Source organism: Falco cherrug, chromosome 7, assembly GCF_023634085.1.
Source record: "Falco cherrug isolate bFalChe1 chromosome 7, bFalChe1.pri, whole genome shotgun sequence".
Lineage (NCBI taxonomy): Eukaryota > Metazoa > Chordata > Aves > Falconiformes > Falconidae > Falco > Falco cherrug.
This window is the reverse complement of record NC_073703.1, coordinates 50,047,206-50,065,023: the sequence shown is the minus strand read 5'-3', so window position 1 is coordinate 50,065,023 and position 17,818 is coordinate 50,047,206. Positions and strand designations below refer to the sequence as shown.

The 17,818-nt window shown below is 39.7% G+C and overlaps 1 protein-coding gene across 2 annotated transcripts in view; it reads right to left on the bottom strand.

Annotated features, from left to right (window-relative positions):
• MIDEAS (mitotic deacetylase associated SANT domain protein) overlaps nt 1-9,793 on the bottom strand; it is a 49,096-nt gene extending 39,303 nt beyond the window's left edge. For both annotated transcript variants that reach the window (XM_027808029.2, XM_005441164.3), the window contains exon 1: nt 9,436-9,793. The gene's annotated coding sequence lies outside the window, so the exon portion shown is untranslated. The remainder of the gene's footprint in view (nt 1-9,435) is intronic.
• Nucleotides 9,794-17,818: the final 8,025 nt, after the last annotated feature.

Genomic DNA, 17,818 nt, shown 5'->3' with positions numbered 1-17,818 from the left:
AGTTTTGTTGTATGTCTTACGTCACCAGAAAACACTTCCTCCCTGTACAGTATTTTTTTTATCTTTTCTTTCAAGTCTGTCTGTCTTTGGTCTTAGTTGTCCCACAATTGTCTACCAGTTTGTAAATCTAAGTGTGAACTCACATATTAGATGCAGGAAACTCCATGACTGGAAAATCTAATGGTCCTCTGGGTCAGGGCAATGAGCAAGACTTCCTCTAAGTTCTAGGTACCTGCTTCTTGCTACTGAGCATTTTAATTTCAGTATAAGCAGCCTGTTGTGACTACTTATGAATAAAAGGCTCAATGAAATGATAAATAGAAACACTTCCCCCAACCCCCCAAATAGTAACACCAGTTAACTTCGGAGGTGGAACACCAAAAGCACTCCAGGCTAATAGAAGAGGTGAAGAGCAAGATTTTACTTAAGATTTTTAAAGGCTAAACAAAGACTTCTTGGTAAGAGTATGGATGTAGTTTCTTAAACATTTTAACCCAACTAATACATTAGAAAGCTCCCCTTAAATTCAATTTCTAGGCGGTATTCTTGAAACAGACCTCCGTAAGAGCTGCTGGTACAGATCCAGTCACAGCATTACAACCTCCACTAACAGATCAGACCCGCAAATTTGCTTGACAAAAGGGACATCTACAGCTCACTTAGAACTTTAAGGTCTACATGTAGCCTGCACCTTGTTACATATTACTCAAACTAAAATGGTAAACCCGTGCAGTTTTTATGTTATGAGCCTGCATATTGGCTCAGAATATGAAAGAGTAAAACTGCAGACTTATCTATACCATGTAGCCTGAGAATTACAAAGCAGGTGCAGTCTTTTCTCTTAACACTCACCATGTGAAGAGCAGAAGCAAACGATCATAAGCAGATCTGAATTATTCTCAAAAGTCTCTTAAGTAGATTTCTATTCAAATTTTTTACAAGAGACTACAGAAAACTGAATTATTTTTTTTTGTTTCTTAAGAAATTATATTTCTATATTAGACACCAAAGACCTGCTGCAAACATCAGTGACATCTCTGCTGAGTAACGTGTGAACCAGCTCAAATACTGGGGTTTCTTGTTTGCTTTTTGTCATGCAGTCCTTGAAACATTTTATTACTGTACTAGATGGCCTGAAGCGTTTACAACCTGAGATCCTGATCCAAGTATAGTTTAAATACCAGTACCTTCCATGAAGGAAGCATTAAAAGCTTCTAAATCAAAGTGTTTTCCTACCTTGGTGCTTTTTTATTTTGTGTGTGCATAAGAAGGATTTTTTGGTTTGGGGCTGTCTTTTAAAAACAGGAAGTTTTGCCCTTTCATAGAAAACTCATTCAGTAAATAGTAAATTACAAACATCAACAGTAACTTCACAGTATTGTAACAACAGAATATTGCTGGTCAGGATTGGAAAAGATTATTGATTGACATTTACCACCACAGGGGAAAAAAAACACAAAACACTTCTGTTTTAAAACAGTAAAAGCCAATTCAACATCACCCAAATATATAGTCAGCATAAAAGAAGCAGCATCTTGCCAACATGGCTGTTTTAATATCAGTTCTGTCCCTTTAACTAAGTATCAAGCAATTGTTGATGTTGATAAGTATTTGGGCCACTGCCTTGGGTCTCATACTTCCCTAATGATACTTCTGATAAAGGTGTCTTATGGAGAAATCCATAAGTTTGCTAAAAAAGCAGCAGTGCAACCTGAAGTGCTGTAAAAGGTCTCCAACCTCGCTCTGTCGCCTCCAAGTTGGAGAGATGCTTTGCTTCTTTATGACCAGCTTGCTCAAGTTCCTTTTGTCTCCTGGGCTTTGCACTTTAGCAGATATATGCTTCTGCCATTCTCGGACAAATAAACAAAAACCTGCATCTTTGCATAGATGTCTGCACAGGCAGGCTACTTCGTTTTAAAATGCCAGGAGAGATTACCTGAATGAGGAAACTGAATCTTCCAGTGTGCAATTTGTATCAATAGTAATTATTATTATTTAAGAGCATTTCCAGATGTAGAGAAAAACTTAGAAATCAAGTATTCAAACTTGCATTTTATTTCTTTTGCTAAGAAAGTCCTCTGATTTTAATTTCCTCTGTAAAGGTAAGGTAACTAGGTTTATTTATATTGCAAATTAAAAACTTCAGATAGGCTTTGTTCATTTTTTTAAGGAAAAAATACCAGCATTGACTGCAATGAAGCTTCTTGCAAGGTAGCCCATTATTCACCATTAACAAGCATAAAACCAGAGTACAGTACCATGTGTAACAAATTTCTGAGGTTTTTGATACCTCAGTACTTCAAATGTTTATAAATTAATTTTAATTTTGAGTCTGAGATGCAAAAAATAAGAGTTTAAGGAGTTCTACATTCTTTGCATAGTCTTCGGCAATAGAAGAGCATTTTCATTTCAGATCAATTTTTTCTACAGAAAAAGTTATACTACATTTTCTATACAAAGTGGTAACAGCAAAATAAGCCAGCTAGTACCATAACTAAAATATTTCACTTTTGCCAAATAAAGAGGACTATAAAACAAACAAACCCCAACAAAAACAAGGAGTCAAAGTAGTTCTTATACTGCCATAGGAAAGAGGAAACGTCTTAAATATATTTTGCATTCTTGCATGTATTTAGAAAATCATGGTAACAAAGACCACTTCAATACTGAAATTATATCAGAAAAAAATGAAGCCCATAATCAAACACAACATTTAGCACAATTCTTTACTTGCAATAACATCCTTTAAGTAAAAAAGACTTTCTGAATCTCGAAAGAGGGCAATTTTTACTTAATACTAAGACTTTTAATACTAAGAACGCTCAATGGTAAAGTAATACTTTTTCATTCCTAGCTTTCATTTATAGTATATTTACTTTCCCCCGGCATCTCAACATCCCTTAAAACACCTTCATTTAAACAAATACTGATGTAGAAAGACTACATGATTTACTTACGATATATACTTGAAAAAAATACTTACATTTTCTAAGAATGTGCAAATATTATAGCTTTCCAAGTAAAATACATATAAAGTTATAATCTTAATTCAATATAATGAAGATTATATTATAAATATTCCCAATATTTAGCATGTCTCATACAGGATAACATCTAGAGTTTGTCAAAAAAGATTCTAAGAATACAATTCAATACAGATTTTTTCTAAGTAATGAAATCAAACTAAACCATAGGGGCAGTAAGTTTTCCCTGCCAGTTTCACATACACAAGTATTTGGCATCCTAAGTTGTCATCATTGGAATCTCCTAAAGCAATCAGAATGCCTTACAGCTGTGATGGATGCTCTCTCCTCTCACCAGGAATTTGGCAGTGCTGGGATTTCATTCTCAAATGGTATAAAACCAATTCAAGATAGAAAAATACTTCTCCATCCAAGTGTAGTCATTTCCCACAAACACAGCAAATTCTCCTTTCAGGAAGTGCTTGAAAGAATGAACAATACATTATGCAGGAAGAAATAAACCCTGAAAATAAGATAATTTAATGGCAAATAGTCCAATAGAATCCCAACAGTATTTTTAACATATGGCACTTTGTCTTACTTTTCTTCTGAATGTGTCTAAAGGTGACTATTCAGGATCAAAAATCTGAACAGTTAAGAATATTACTCAATGCCAGACTAGTTGACTTGCATTACTAAAAAACTCTAAATAATAATGTAATTTATGACAAATTACTGCGAGACTGATGCAGGAGTTTATAAGGAGATGCTCAAAGAATCGTAAGTGTACACAGACACAGCAGATATGGCTGCACCTAAACACAAATGATTAAGCCACATCTGAAATCATGCAACATCCTCAAACAACCTGGGATCCAAACAGGACTGCAATTTTACCCTATGAACTATACCATAACATAACAACTTGAAATTATTCAGACTCCTGGAACTAGTTTCAGCTTTAGACTTCATCACAATGCACACTGCAGACAAGGTGACAAGCATTTCAGCAATCCTTCTGCCCCACCAAAGGTAGCTTCAGAGAACAGATTCTATTTTACCCATGCTGAAGGGATGCAGCCAGTCTGGTAGCTGGAAATCAACCATCTAAAACTGTACCACAACTAGACCACAAAGCCAAACCAGTATTTCAAAAAGTCTTCTTAGTTAAGAATAAAGATAAAGAAAAGAACAATCCTTGCAGCCACAATTCACGTTTTGGTCACTATAGCTCTAGAAATACCAAAAGCAACATTATTAAAAACAATCAACTAAGATAAAACCCAAAATTCATCAATATTCAAGCTTGAAATAATAGTACAAACAATCAAAACTTTTAAAAAGTTTTATAAAATATAAACAAAAATTCACAAGCAGTACTCTAACACCACAAGAAAAAAAACAAACATTTGTTCTCAGGGAAACAGAGTTTAAAATGAGAAACTTAAGGGTATATAACAGAATAGTGTTTGTGTACATATAAATATACATGCACATTTAATTTGTCTTCCCAAAATAAATGAGAAGAGGATACACCAAGATACATTACAGTGTAACCTCTCCTATCAGTAAGCTATGATGGGGAAAGCCAAGCACCTGAGAACCAATTTTCAAGTGAGAATATAATATACAGTAAAGAAGAAACAAAATGTGAATACTGACTTGATTCCACTTCCTATCTCTTTACATCCCAATATTGACCATGTAATGAATCAATAACATATTCAGTAAGAAAGATAACAGAATTGTTTCTCAGTTTACTAGTTTGGTCATTCATAACATTTAACTTGTTTCAATCTTTACCAATACTTATTATACAAAACCTTAAAACTGATTTTCAAAAACTAAAGACTAAAAATGAAAGCATTATTCCATGTGTTGCTGTAGGCCTTTAAACAACAACAAAAAAGAAAAAAACAAACCACTGAACGCTTTGCCACCCCTCCAAATCTAGCTTTTCCCAGTTAACTTCTTTATCAACACCAGCTGTAGATGCAACAAGAGGCATTCATGTAATTTACTTGTACATAAAAAAAAAAAATAATTCATTTCTAAGATGTAAATTTCAAAGCATATCGGTACATCTTCCATAGTACATATAGACTAATAAATGGTATTAATACAGGTCTGCTAATCAGGTGGCTGTCAGTTGCACCAAATGTGGTAAAAAGCATCAACACAGCCAGAAAAGCAAGGAATTAATTACCAAGATTTATCTCTACATCCCCATTACATCATTTGCTCCTGAATACCTGAATGTTGGCTGCATTCAGAATGCATACACTCACATTTTTTCCCTGGCTTGAAGAGCATAGCTTTTTATTGTAACATTCTGTGTTATTTTTCAGTTGGTGGAGCTGATCAGCAGAGCACTCAAGAAGGGGTACAGTTGGAGACCATTCAGAGTCAGAAGTTATGCAAAACGTTGTGAAGTGTTTATTGAGCAGCCTCATGCTGGAAACACATGCCATTTGTGCACTGGGAGCTGCTGTAGCTGCCAAGGAGCTTCCACATGGAATGCAAGTTGCTGGTATGCAGCTACAAAAATTTAAATTATTACTTGAGCAACCACCTCCTTCAAGGGCCTACGTATCACACAAGCATTTCTTGGTTTGAATGCTCAAATCACACTAAAGGGAACATGTGATTCAAAGCACGGACAACTCCTGCTGACAGATAGCTCTGTGCCACACTTCCAATTGCTAGGGGAGGTCCCAACGATGATATTTCCTTGAATTAGCAGTACATCCCTCCTATTTACAAATTGCTCAGTGACAAGTCTTCCATTTGGAGCTGACTCATGAGCCTCGGCTTGCCTGTGCCAGAATTCGCTAGCTTTTTGGACACGTGTTGCAAAACCTCACTGCACGAACTCCAGCCTCCCCTACCCCCCGGCCCCACCCCTCACCCCATTTCACATGATACTCAGAAAAGTGGGGGTTTTGTCCCTTTATGGGAAACATAACTAACTGCACTGGAGACAATAAGCATATTTACTACATTTCATTTTAGCGTAAACTGTAAGTTACTGCAACCAGTACTAAGATTTTATGCAATGCCTCAGAAAATGAAGAAAAAAAAAATCTGGTTTTTTTTATAAAAAAAAAGGTGAAACGACAAAAAAAAAAAAATCAGCTCTTATCCCTAATACAAGTCCCTTCAACATCCTCATTCCATGATTTGATCAATAGATTAAAAAAGCAGCTGCTAAATGTTTACCTGAGCTCAAGGGAAAATTAGGTACATCTCTTGAGTAGAAACTCCTCAAGAATTGCTAAGCATATAGAATACATATCCATCTTTGGAAACAGGATCACGGGCTAGACAGACTACCATCCTTATTCATGGCAATCACTCCTGTCTTATTACATGCCGGAACACACCCCTCCACACAAACTGCTTGCTACCACCATCACCCAGGTAGCCATTTCCAAAGAAAGGCTACAGGTCCTGCATCAGTGGCAACTTAAGGGATTGCCTGGCACAGCTTGGCAGAATAGTGTCATGGGAGGGATGCCAGGCTTGAAAATACCTCCTGCAGTTCTGCAGCTACCACTTATGTCACTTATGGATGACAATAAAAGTGAAAATGCAAAAGCATAAATTAACATCTGGAATGATTACGTAGGCTCCCAAAATGCTTGTTCCGTGCTACAGCCCTCAGCATTTCATATCACCTACTACTCTCATGCACCTGGAAGGGTTAAAGGCCAGCACAGCTACACCTCCCTTTGCCAACATGTACACAAATGTGTATCTATGACTAATTCCACTGAGCACCACAGGACAACTCATGGACATTGAAGTTACCTACTCCTTTGTATACAAGCCCAAAGAATCCTGACCTAAAACGTTTTCCCCCACCAGGTAGGCTGTGAAAAGCAAAATACTTACCTTAAGTAATAGTTACGTTGTATCACTACCACAAATGAGTCAAGGCATCTTTAAGCAGTTTCTATTTTCACCCAGAAGTAATTTTGACATTAAAACACCCAGTATAACATAGATTGTCAAGCCAATCAAGACATTAAGAACAATCCAAAGAAAAAGCTACAAATAAAACATTGTAGTAATGCACAGATGAAACGTAACTTGACTTATTTTGTGTTAAAACAAAACGCTCCTATAAACTTCCAGGATTATCATGAAAGTCTGTCAAGTGATAGGCCTAGTACAGTGGTTAATCAGCCACTTGCTAACAAAACTGTAACAACCCCCTCATCCCCCCCCCCCCCAAAAAAAAAACCAAATGTAAACTTCAGCACATCACTATGTTCTTCATTAACAAAGCTACATATATTTTACATGAAGCATTTAGCTGACAACCTGAGGGGACTACCAGTAATAAGATGATCTGTGTGTATTCAACTAAAATATGTTCCAGTTGAACACCAAGAAATTTTAAAGCAGCTTTTCATTTTCTCATTACTTTCCATCACAGTGCTCAAAACACTTTCTAAGCCTTCACAGAATTTATTAAGACATCAGCAATGATGGTTAACACTTTTCCAGAAAATTTTCACTAATCTTAGGTCGATTTCTAAGTCCAGATCTGAAATCTTTTGGATTTGATACTTCATGAATTTCAAGTACTTCCAAACTGATAAAATTACAGGTAACCAACATCTCTGAAAAACAAATCTTAGAGTTGCATCCACAAGAACTTCGGCATAATTTTGATAGTCTTTCAAAGTCTTAGTTGAAATTTCAACTTGCTAATACAGTGTCTGTGGCTCAATGCCTTGTCCTGTCTCTCAGCCAGTGCTGCCTGCAAGATCACCGAGCACGATGCAACTCTTCAACTAAAGTTGAAACAGCATGTTCAAAATTTATGTCCAGTCCAGCACTCCTGTCAACCTCTAATTTTTTGTGGCCTGACACATAAGCTTTTCCAGTTCTCTCCATTTCCAAGAAAGCTAGCTGAACTGCAGCTGCTAGAAACAAACCGGTGTTTCTCCCACACAAGAACGTAGACCAGTGCAAGAACTGCACTAAACCTGCAGGACTGTTAGCAAGCCTGCCTGATTTTCACCTGCTGCATAATCACTTTAGAAACATGAACCTCAGTTACAACGAGCTTTCAGTTTCTTCCGTGATTTCAGGGACTACTGGTGGCGTTTCTTTTCTGCTGACTATTTCAGGTCTGCGACTTCTACTACCAGCCTCGTTCCACTTCTCCTCCTCCCCCCCCCCCCCCTTTCGGTAAAGTCGAAGAGAAATGGGGCAGTTCAATGCAGAATGCATTCTCTTTTTAGCATTTGCAATGCAAAACTAGGTTTTGTTCGGTACAGAAGTCTTGCACAATAGCCTGTGTATACGTATTCAGTCCAACAATGCTGTCCTATGCAATCATTCTGTAATTACACACAGTCATAAAGCTGCTGCTCTTGCTGCCTGGAACTGCAGTCTCGCCCTCTAAACAACCTAATATCAGTCTCCGCATTAGGACATTTCTTTTCTCTCTTCCCCTCCCGTAACTGCTTACTCCAGTACAGATGGCCTTTACACTGCGCTCAAAACACGTAGTCGGGAGGAAATCAAATTATTGTAAAAATGAAACTGTTTTAAAGAGAATGCCAAGTAAATCTCCGTTGAGCAAAGAGAATATTTCTCTGATTCTGCAGGCTGCAACCACATAAGACTTTACAGACCATAAATAAATCCTGCTTCTGCCTGTTTAAGAAAAAAAAAAACCGAAAACCAACCACACACACCAGCAACTTAAGTATTATATAAGACTCTCACATACGTGCGTGGGTGTATTGTCAGCTTCTACTGGTAAACTGCAAAGAATCAGTCCTTTGCAGTTGCTGCCAGAGAAAGAGCTGTACATTTGAGAGCACGGGATTTTTCAGAAATTATCAAATAGATTTCTCCCCACCCCATCCCCCTTCCACTGCGTAAATCCCAGCAAAGAAACCCAACCCTTGCAAGCCGAGCCCCGCCGCACGGCGTGCTCGCCACAGGCCGCGGCACACACGGAGTTACCCCGCTCCGGCACGCAGCGAGCACCGAGAAAAGCACACACACACCCCCAGCCCACCCCCCAAAATACCGTCCGCGGGCAGCTCACCCGGGCGCGGACACAGCCTCGCCGCCGCGGCAGCCCAGCGGCAGCCAGGGGGCCCGCCGGAGCCGTGAGGCGGCAGGCAGCGGCGAGCAGCCCCCTGCAGCAGCGCCGCGACCCCGGCCCCGCGGGGCTGCTCGGCCCAGGCGCGGAGCCGCTCAGCCCCGCCACCTCCACAGGTGCCTCTCCTCCTCATCCTGCACCCAGCGCCCACAAACAAAGCACATACCACACACACACACCGAAGACAAAAAAAAAAAAAAAAACAAACCAAAAAAAAAAAAACCGCCCCAGGAAAGACACCCCTTCTCCAAAATGGCAGGAAAACGGAAGCAAATCGTGCGGAAAAAGAAAAAAAGATAAACCCGCGGAAAAGAGGAGAGGGAAGAAAACGTGCTTGCTCACCTGCGAGGCGAGGCAGGGCCGCCGCGGCCGGGCACCTGCGGGGGGACGCGGAGCGGCAGTTCGCAAATGCGTGGGGGTGGGGTGGGGGTGCTAAAGAAGGAGGAGAAAAAAAAACCCCAAAACCCCAAACTTTGTTTCTTTCTCTCCGGGACTCAGGGAAAGCGTCACTTCCTAGTGCGGTAAGCGGGGAGGCTCCCGGGCCCGGGCTCCTCAACTCCTCCTCCCGCCTCCCTCCTCCAGCCCCCCCGCAGCGCCGCCAGCAGCCCCGCCGAGCTCAGCCTCGCCTCCTGGCACCGCCTGGCTCCCCTGCCCTTCCACAGATCTCGGCATGACCTTCTGTGCTCGGCGGTGGCTGCAGTTTGCAGGGAAGGAGGGGAAATCCCCGACGAGTAAGGGGCGGGGAGAGAGTTTGCGACGCTGATTTGGAAGCCAAGCCCTGCAAAATACTGCCATGTTCAACACCTGGCAAAACTCGCCGCTCTGATGACCCGAGTCCAGTACCAGCCTCTCCAGCGCGATCAGGCCTTGTGGCCTTTCTTTCTAAGGAAAAACAAAGAGCTTTTTGGCTTTTAGGAACCACTCGAACCCGAGGAAAACGTGGGTTTTGTTTCCCCCTTTTGGCCCCTTTTTTCACAGCTTTTTCTGAAGAAAAAGTGAAAAAACAGGGAAGGGGAAAAGGATTTGTATTAGGTACACAAATCCTCAGGTCGTCTCTATACTGTTGGCTGTTTTACCAAACACTTGAAATTTACTTTCAGAAGAAAGCTTAAATCTGCTTTCACAAGAACACATACTGCTGAGGTTCCTAAAAATGTTCCGCTTGCCTGCTGGAATATGGCTTCCTGTTGCCTTGGTCTGAGAGTAAAAAACAGCGTTCTGGCAAATGCAGGCACGCTACTTAAGGCAGGAAATAAAGAAGTTGCTTCTTCACTGCTCCCCCTGTAGACTGCTCTGATACTCGAGTTTGTTCACAACCAACGAAACTTGCAGAATATGAAATAACATTAAGACAGCATTCACAGATTAGACACTCGTTCAGTGAAACATGCTAAGCAACACGAAAATGCCAAACATTTTTCCCCGACGTGCACGCTGCCACGTGTTTACCTTCATCCAGCCTTAGATCATCCAGTGCACAGCAGCGCAACTTTTTTTTCAGACCAGCAGGGCAATTTCCCTTCTAGCATGTATTGCTTTATAGAGTGAAATACAAAAGTAATTTCTGCACTGCTCGCTCTAGTTTGCATTTCTTACATGACAGTTCCTGGCTCCTATGCAGAACTTTTTACCAGGGAGGCTCAAGTTGTGTGGAAACAGCAGCCCAGGGAAGTGACTTACCCATGACTACAGAACGTATCTGATGCATAACCAGGTTTCTCTGATGAGTCCCAGGTCAGTAGTCTAATTACCACACCCAATCTTTTCCTGTCACAGTGCAGAGAATAATAAAGACACATGGAGGTGAAAAGCAAAATAGTAGCCACAGGTACTACTGGTAACGTTTTTCTTCTTTCACAACCAAAGGTATCATTTGATACAACACTGTCTCAATAGGACATTCAAGGAAAACTCTTCTACACTACCATTAGTACATTTGCTTTTCTAAACTCCTGAATAGACTGGAGCAATAGGTCAATAACTATTTAAATCAATACAGAAATAATATTCACAGCTGTTCATAAATTAGCTACTATGTAAAGCAAACTTAAATAACCGAACATATAATGACTAAAACTGAAGTCAAAGGTATGCAACCCATTAGTTTAATTTGCCCTAATAAAGGCTGAAAAGACAGATTTCATAAACTGGAATTATTTCCTCCTCTGTTATAAAATGTTAGACAACTACTGCCTCCCAATGAAGCACATCAGATATCGATAAGATTGAAACTGCTTATCTCAACTTTCATTGGGGAAAACAACCAACCAACCACCAATCCACCGCTCTTCTATGACTGTAAATCATGTTGTAACACCAAAGCATAGCTCCTCCTTCCAGCCAGAACAAATGCACGTTGTACCTCACATGCGTGTTTTCAGTTTGGGAAGCAAAATTATGAGCAGTGTCTCGTGTTTCACAACACATAATCACGTAAGAGCAGCAGACAATGGCAGAAACATCATCATCTGGCTACAGAAGCTAACACTGCACAGACCGGGGATTATGCTTTCTACCCTTGTCTAGGACACATGTTAACATTGTTGGGTTTTGATAGTTGCCTCCTAAATAATATATAAGCTAGATAGGAGTCCTTCTTTACTGAGCCAAAGACAACATAGTAACCACAAGGACGAAGTTGAAACACACTGTAAGATGCAAAATCTACAGGAAAGGATGGCACCTCTTCCTAAACATACCAAATGGGATAAGAACAAAACCAGGCAAGCATGTAGGTACACCAGCCAGCTGATAGATCTGAAACAGAAGCAGCACACTTCAAACACATCATGGCATGAGGCATGTTTATAGAGCTGTATGCTACTGTTTATCTTACTGAGCCATAAACAGTTTTATGAAGTGTTTTGTAAAGATTTTGCCACTACACGCTCTTCAGTTTTTTCTCTGTTCCTCACGTTATGCAGTCCTTATATCTCCTCCAAAACCAGCTACCATAATTTTCCTCCTTGCAGTAGCAGCTTTTGCTATTTTTTTTTCTTCTCCTTTTCTCAGCATATGCTGAGACTGCATGCAGGCTGTACTTCCTTTAGTTTTACAGTAACAAAATTTAATACGCATATATTCCCTGTTACGTTGTTATTTTATTACTGCACTGAAGGAGACTGGAAGATTTCCTAGCTATCACCATATAAAAATCTTAGGTTTCTTTGGCTTGTACAGACACATCATGTGATGTAACAACATCGACTCATATCATTAATAAACTGGAGTGCACTGAGTCAGAATCTGGATTAAAGACCATGTTTTGCATACTTACATTTGCACAGCTGGGAGATAGGCTCAGTAGGTGGCACTTTTCACCAAGTCAGGGTAGAACAAACACCCCGTCCTCTTTCTGGTCCCCAGGAGCTGAACTAGTGCTCCAGTATTACAGGAGACAATATGGAGCTATTACTTTTCCCTGAAATTAAGTATAAAATGAAGGTCTTAATCGCTATCGCTAGTAAGAAAATAATTATGCTCTTTGTAATAGAAGTTTCAGATTCCAATAAGCCTAAAACTTCCATCTCAGAAGATAAGCTAGAGAATCAACTGACAGGAACCACGTGAAGTTCAGCACAGACTAAAGCGAAGCCCGGCACTTTGGCTGAACTAACCTTTTGCCATTTCACAGGCTGGGACTGACATACCACTCGGAACCACTGGATAAGATCTGGGAGGTCCTGGTGAACAGTGGGGTAAACACCAGCCAGCAGTGAAGGTTAACAGCATCCTGAGCTGTATAAAGATAAGCGCAGCTAGGTAAAGGGAAATAACTATTCCTCCTTACTACTCATTTGTTATCTGTGTCTGGAATACTGTGTCCAGTTTTGGGTATCCGAGTACAAGAAAGAAGTTGATAAACTTTAGTCAACAGAAAGCCAAAATGGTCAGAGGCTTGAACACATGTTCTCTGCAAAGACAGGCTAAGGGAAGCTGGGCTTCTCTAGTGTGGAAAGGAGAACAGGTAGCAGAGACTTAATGCCAGCCTTCCAGTAGCTACAAGGCTAGATCTTTACCTACAAGCAAAGGCAAAGCCAGGCTCTTTATTGAAGTGCACAGGGGGAGAAAGACAACGATCATAAATTGAAGCAAAGCTGTTCCAACCAGCTAGCGAGGACAGTGAAGCAATGCAACAGGTTGCCACAAGAGGCTGTGGAATTTCCTTTCTTGGAAGTTTCCCATAGCTGCCAAAGAAAGCCCTGAGCAACATGGTCTGATTTCAGTGTTGACCCCGCTTTGAGCGGGTTGAACTGGTGACCTCCCAAAATCCCCTCCAACCTGAGTGATTCTATAATTCAAGAAGCAAATCCCTACATCTCACATAAAAGGAGGATTAATTAAATGACAGGAAAATAGTTTGAAAAAATCTTATAGGAAATACAAGTTGTTTGTATGTTTCAGGTTGGTTGGGCTTTAGTGTTGAGGCTGTGAATTTAGACCATCAGCATAAATACAAAGATAGTCAGCATTTTTCAGCTGCATTATTGCAGGAGAAAATGCTTATAAGAATGCTTTTATTTCTTTTTATACAAGATTAATTATTCCTTACTACAGAGAAATTTCAGTTTCCCCAGTAACTACGTCTATCTCCCATCTTTGCCAGAATTAAAATGAAACACTCAAGCTGTTACATTTGAAATATTATTTTAGTGTAACTACTCTTGGGAAATTTGATGCAGTCAGAATGTTTGGAAAGAAACGGTTTGCCTTTCTTAGAAGGGTTTGCAAAAAAACCCAAACTTGCACATTTATTTTACTCTTCATATCTGAGTTTAAAACAGAACACTGAGTTTGCTTTACTAACTTGAGCAAGATTCAGCTTCTTTGATCAACTGTTTTATTTATAGAGCGTGTGTGTGTAAATACACATGTATACACACATAGAAGAAGTATCATGAACTGGCTCCCTGAGAACCCGGATGAGACCCTGTTATATGAGGTAAAGGGAGGGACACTGTGGTGGTTTAGAGGAGAAACCGCATGTTAAAAAAAAAAAAAAAGAAAAAGTTACTCACATTGATTAAACACTACTGAAAGAAGATTAGACACCATTGTGAGAAAGACACTGTAAGAATCTATGAAGTACCAATGTATGTGGCATGCTGAAAACCAGGACTGCTGAAACTTTCCTCCTAATTTTACTAGGTTGTGCAGCCTTAAACACACTTTGCAGTCCTTTCTGCGTTTACTATCACTTTTCCCAGAATCCCACATTCTTTGTTTTCCAAACAATAGTCTGGGGTAACATTATTCATTGTTTACAATTGAAAAAAAAAAACAAACGTGGAGAAGCTAAGCAGTGAGCTAAAGGCCACATGGAGGTTCAATAGCTGAGCTTTGGTTAGCAAATTTTTTTAATCAAAATTTATCAATTTTTTATCAAAATTTATGATAAAAATCAATTTGATGAGCAAGTTACATCATTTTGATTTTCATGTCTGGACTCCAGAAGTATTTTGGCAGTCCTCCAAGCTGCCTTCCAATGCCAACTTGTGTCTACCTCAACTAGCTGTCTGTTTATCTCCATGATCTCTGAACATTCCTTAATTCTGTCATAAGTTACATAGCATGTTCAATAATATAGAAAAATAATTCAGTTCCTCTCTGTATGTTTATCGGTAAAAATCTCATTATGGAATTTTCCCTTTTTCCCTCCACTTCTGCTGGTTTGTTGTGGTTTTTTTTTTTTATAGTGAAAACTTGGTAAATTTTTTTTTTCTTGCCAATAGGAACCTTAAAAAGCCTCATGCTCAAAGTACACTGTACAACTACAGCTATTTTGCAATATCTACATAGGGTATAAAATGCAATTTTAAAGCATAGCCCTAGCTAGGATGTGGTATTCCAAGGCAGGAATGCTTTCCAAGTATGGATGTGGTTATATTATTGTTGTCCACTGAGCATTTGAATTACCAGAAATACACTAACAACACTCAAGAGAAACACATACCTTCATGGCTGCCACAAGACTGCTAGCCTGAAGAATATCGGAAGCAGCAATTCTAACAGGCAGTCACGATGTCTTTTATCAACCCATCTCAATATATTTTGCACGTACTCTTAAACCCTCCCCTTTCTACAAACTAAGCAGGATCTTTCCTCCCTTGCAAATGCATGCTCCTCCCTTATTTCCTACTCTGCTCCTGCAGTCTTCTTTAGCTCCTCGAAGCCACAGTGGACTGAGAAAGCAAAGAAAACAAGCTGGAGGATGCTAATGTAACCAGGACCTACAGCAGAACAAACACAGGAATACACATGGTCTATGAAGGCACCAACTGAAGAGGTATTCAAATAGCAAGCAAGAACACTTGCTGTAGCATTATATATCTGATGGATTTACCACAGCCTCTGCTTACAGGTATTTATAAATTAGTTTCTTTGCTCTCTCCTCACATGTACGAAAGAGGCATCCTCCAGTATCACTACTGCCTCAAGCAATACAAAAGCAATCATTATCCTGGCCTCAGCAAGATCTCCTCCCCACAAGAAATGCTCTGATTATGCTTATGGTGCCATTTTAAGAAACAGCAGAAATCAGTCATGCTCAAGGCAGGGAGTATCAAATCCACTGTCTACCAGTAATCACTGTGGAATCATGACATTGGGCTTTATAGATCAAAGTACATCAGAGAAAAGATGGAGATAACTTACCACTTCTAGAGTCTCTGAGGAATGGGAAGTGCAGGAAATTTGCACATGAAAAATGCAGGGGGAAAAGCAGCCCAATTAAAAAACAAAACAAAACAAAAATCACCTACAGACAACCCTCAAACCTCCTGTTCCCATGAACCAACTATGAAAGTTAGGAAGAAGTTATCAAGTTATGGGATCATCATTCTTAACATCCGCATTACTAAGAAAACAAATGTTACTACTGTTCAATATCAGGTGACTAAAACAGTTGGTGGGTTTTTTCCTCCTTTTGTAAAAGATTAGTGGAAGTTTTTGAAAGGTGCAGATTGGCTAAGGAGAAGAAGACATTACCAGAGGATCAAAGCAACACAGAGGACAAAAAAAGAGGACTTCCCAACAACAAACACTGTCACAATTCACTATGAAAGATTATTTCATAATTTGCAGGGCGAAGCTTTGCTGCACAGGAGGCACACAGAAATATTGATGGGGAAATTCAAAATGAGATAATGGACTTAAACAGGAGCATATTTTCTGAGACCATTGTTTGTAAAAATTACAACCTCTCTCCTATTGCATGCACTTCAGTCTGAGAGTCATCATCTGTGGTCTGAATATCACCAGCAGACCCTCAACCACGATTCTCCCAGTCTGTTCCAGCGAACAGCATCTTGTGTTTGTTTCTCTGACATCCAAACAACATCCTGTCATGGCATTTCAGCTTCCAAAAAGTAGTGGTGGGAACTGTGAGAAAAGACTAATTATAGAAATTATGTAACAAGTTCACTTGGACAGCTCCTTGATTTGTAGACCTGATCTCTCAAATTAGTCATGTACTGATAATAAAATTAATAATTAAAATATACATGTTTGCCAGCACTATGATATAGCCTTTTTATTCCTGCTATTTAGCATTCAACATTCTATTTTAAATTAACACAATTTGCAGTGTTTGCAAAGCCAGTACCCACTAAGTGACTTAGAGGATTATCCTGTTAGTGCTATCTTGTATGGCCCACCGAAGAAAGCCACACAAAGAACTAGGCAAGAAAGGCATCCAAACAAGATCTCATTTCCTCCATAGATGTACAAATGATCTCCCCAAAATGCCCTTAGAGACTGTCATTTAGATAGTCTCATGTACTGCTTAGAAACAGCAGAAAGCCTCTTCACTGCCAGCCAGCGATGCTTGGTAAAGCACAGTATGCCAATTAGGATCTGAAGCAGGTTTTGCTTAGTTGCATCAGACCTTCCAGTTACCAATTGTTGATCAGCCTCTAAAAGACAACCCTTACCATTACACTGCAGTTGCTTAGCTGAGAGTCAACACAGTTGCATCTAAGTTTCACATGTCCAATAAAATACTTGATCATCCATAATAATAAGAGCAAGCACAGCATCCTAGAACACAGTCACCGACACCATTAATACATTCCAGGCCAGTTGTGCTTACCAATCCTGCTTCTTTTCCTTAGAGGAAACAGGTGAAAGTCTTTATAAATTCTCATCTCCAGGCCAGTGGAACACAACAGCTGATTTGCTAACATCAAAGTTGTTAATAATTGACTGATAATAACCAAGTGCTGTAAATTTCCAGAATGGAATGTCTAAATGCTGAATAGATGAGAAGCATTCTACTAACATCCAGCAGCTCTGAAACAAGCGCTGCACAGAGCTCCAAAAATATACCTTTGTTATCTTGAGACTTTGCAAGTCTACATAGTCCTCTTCCACAAACTATTACTTGCTTTTCAAAAATAACACATCTTGCACGTGATGCTAAGTGCAACAAAAGTTCCTTCTGAAGAAGTTTTCTCATTCATTTTCCTCTTTTTCACACCTGTCATTATTCACCTTTTATCAGCTTCCATCTTTCATCTACATCCCAAATGTGTTTTCCCACAAATGCATAGGTTGAAACCCACAAGATGGAACTTTCCAATTCTGTTTGGTCAAGGATTAGCATACCAAGGAATCTTACAAGGCAGCTATACTATGTATAACTTCACACAGTCCCAAATACATCCCTCATACGAACAATATTTTTTCTAATTATAGAAGACCCATTTCTCTTTCTGCTTCATTAGCC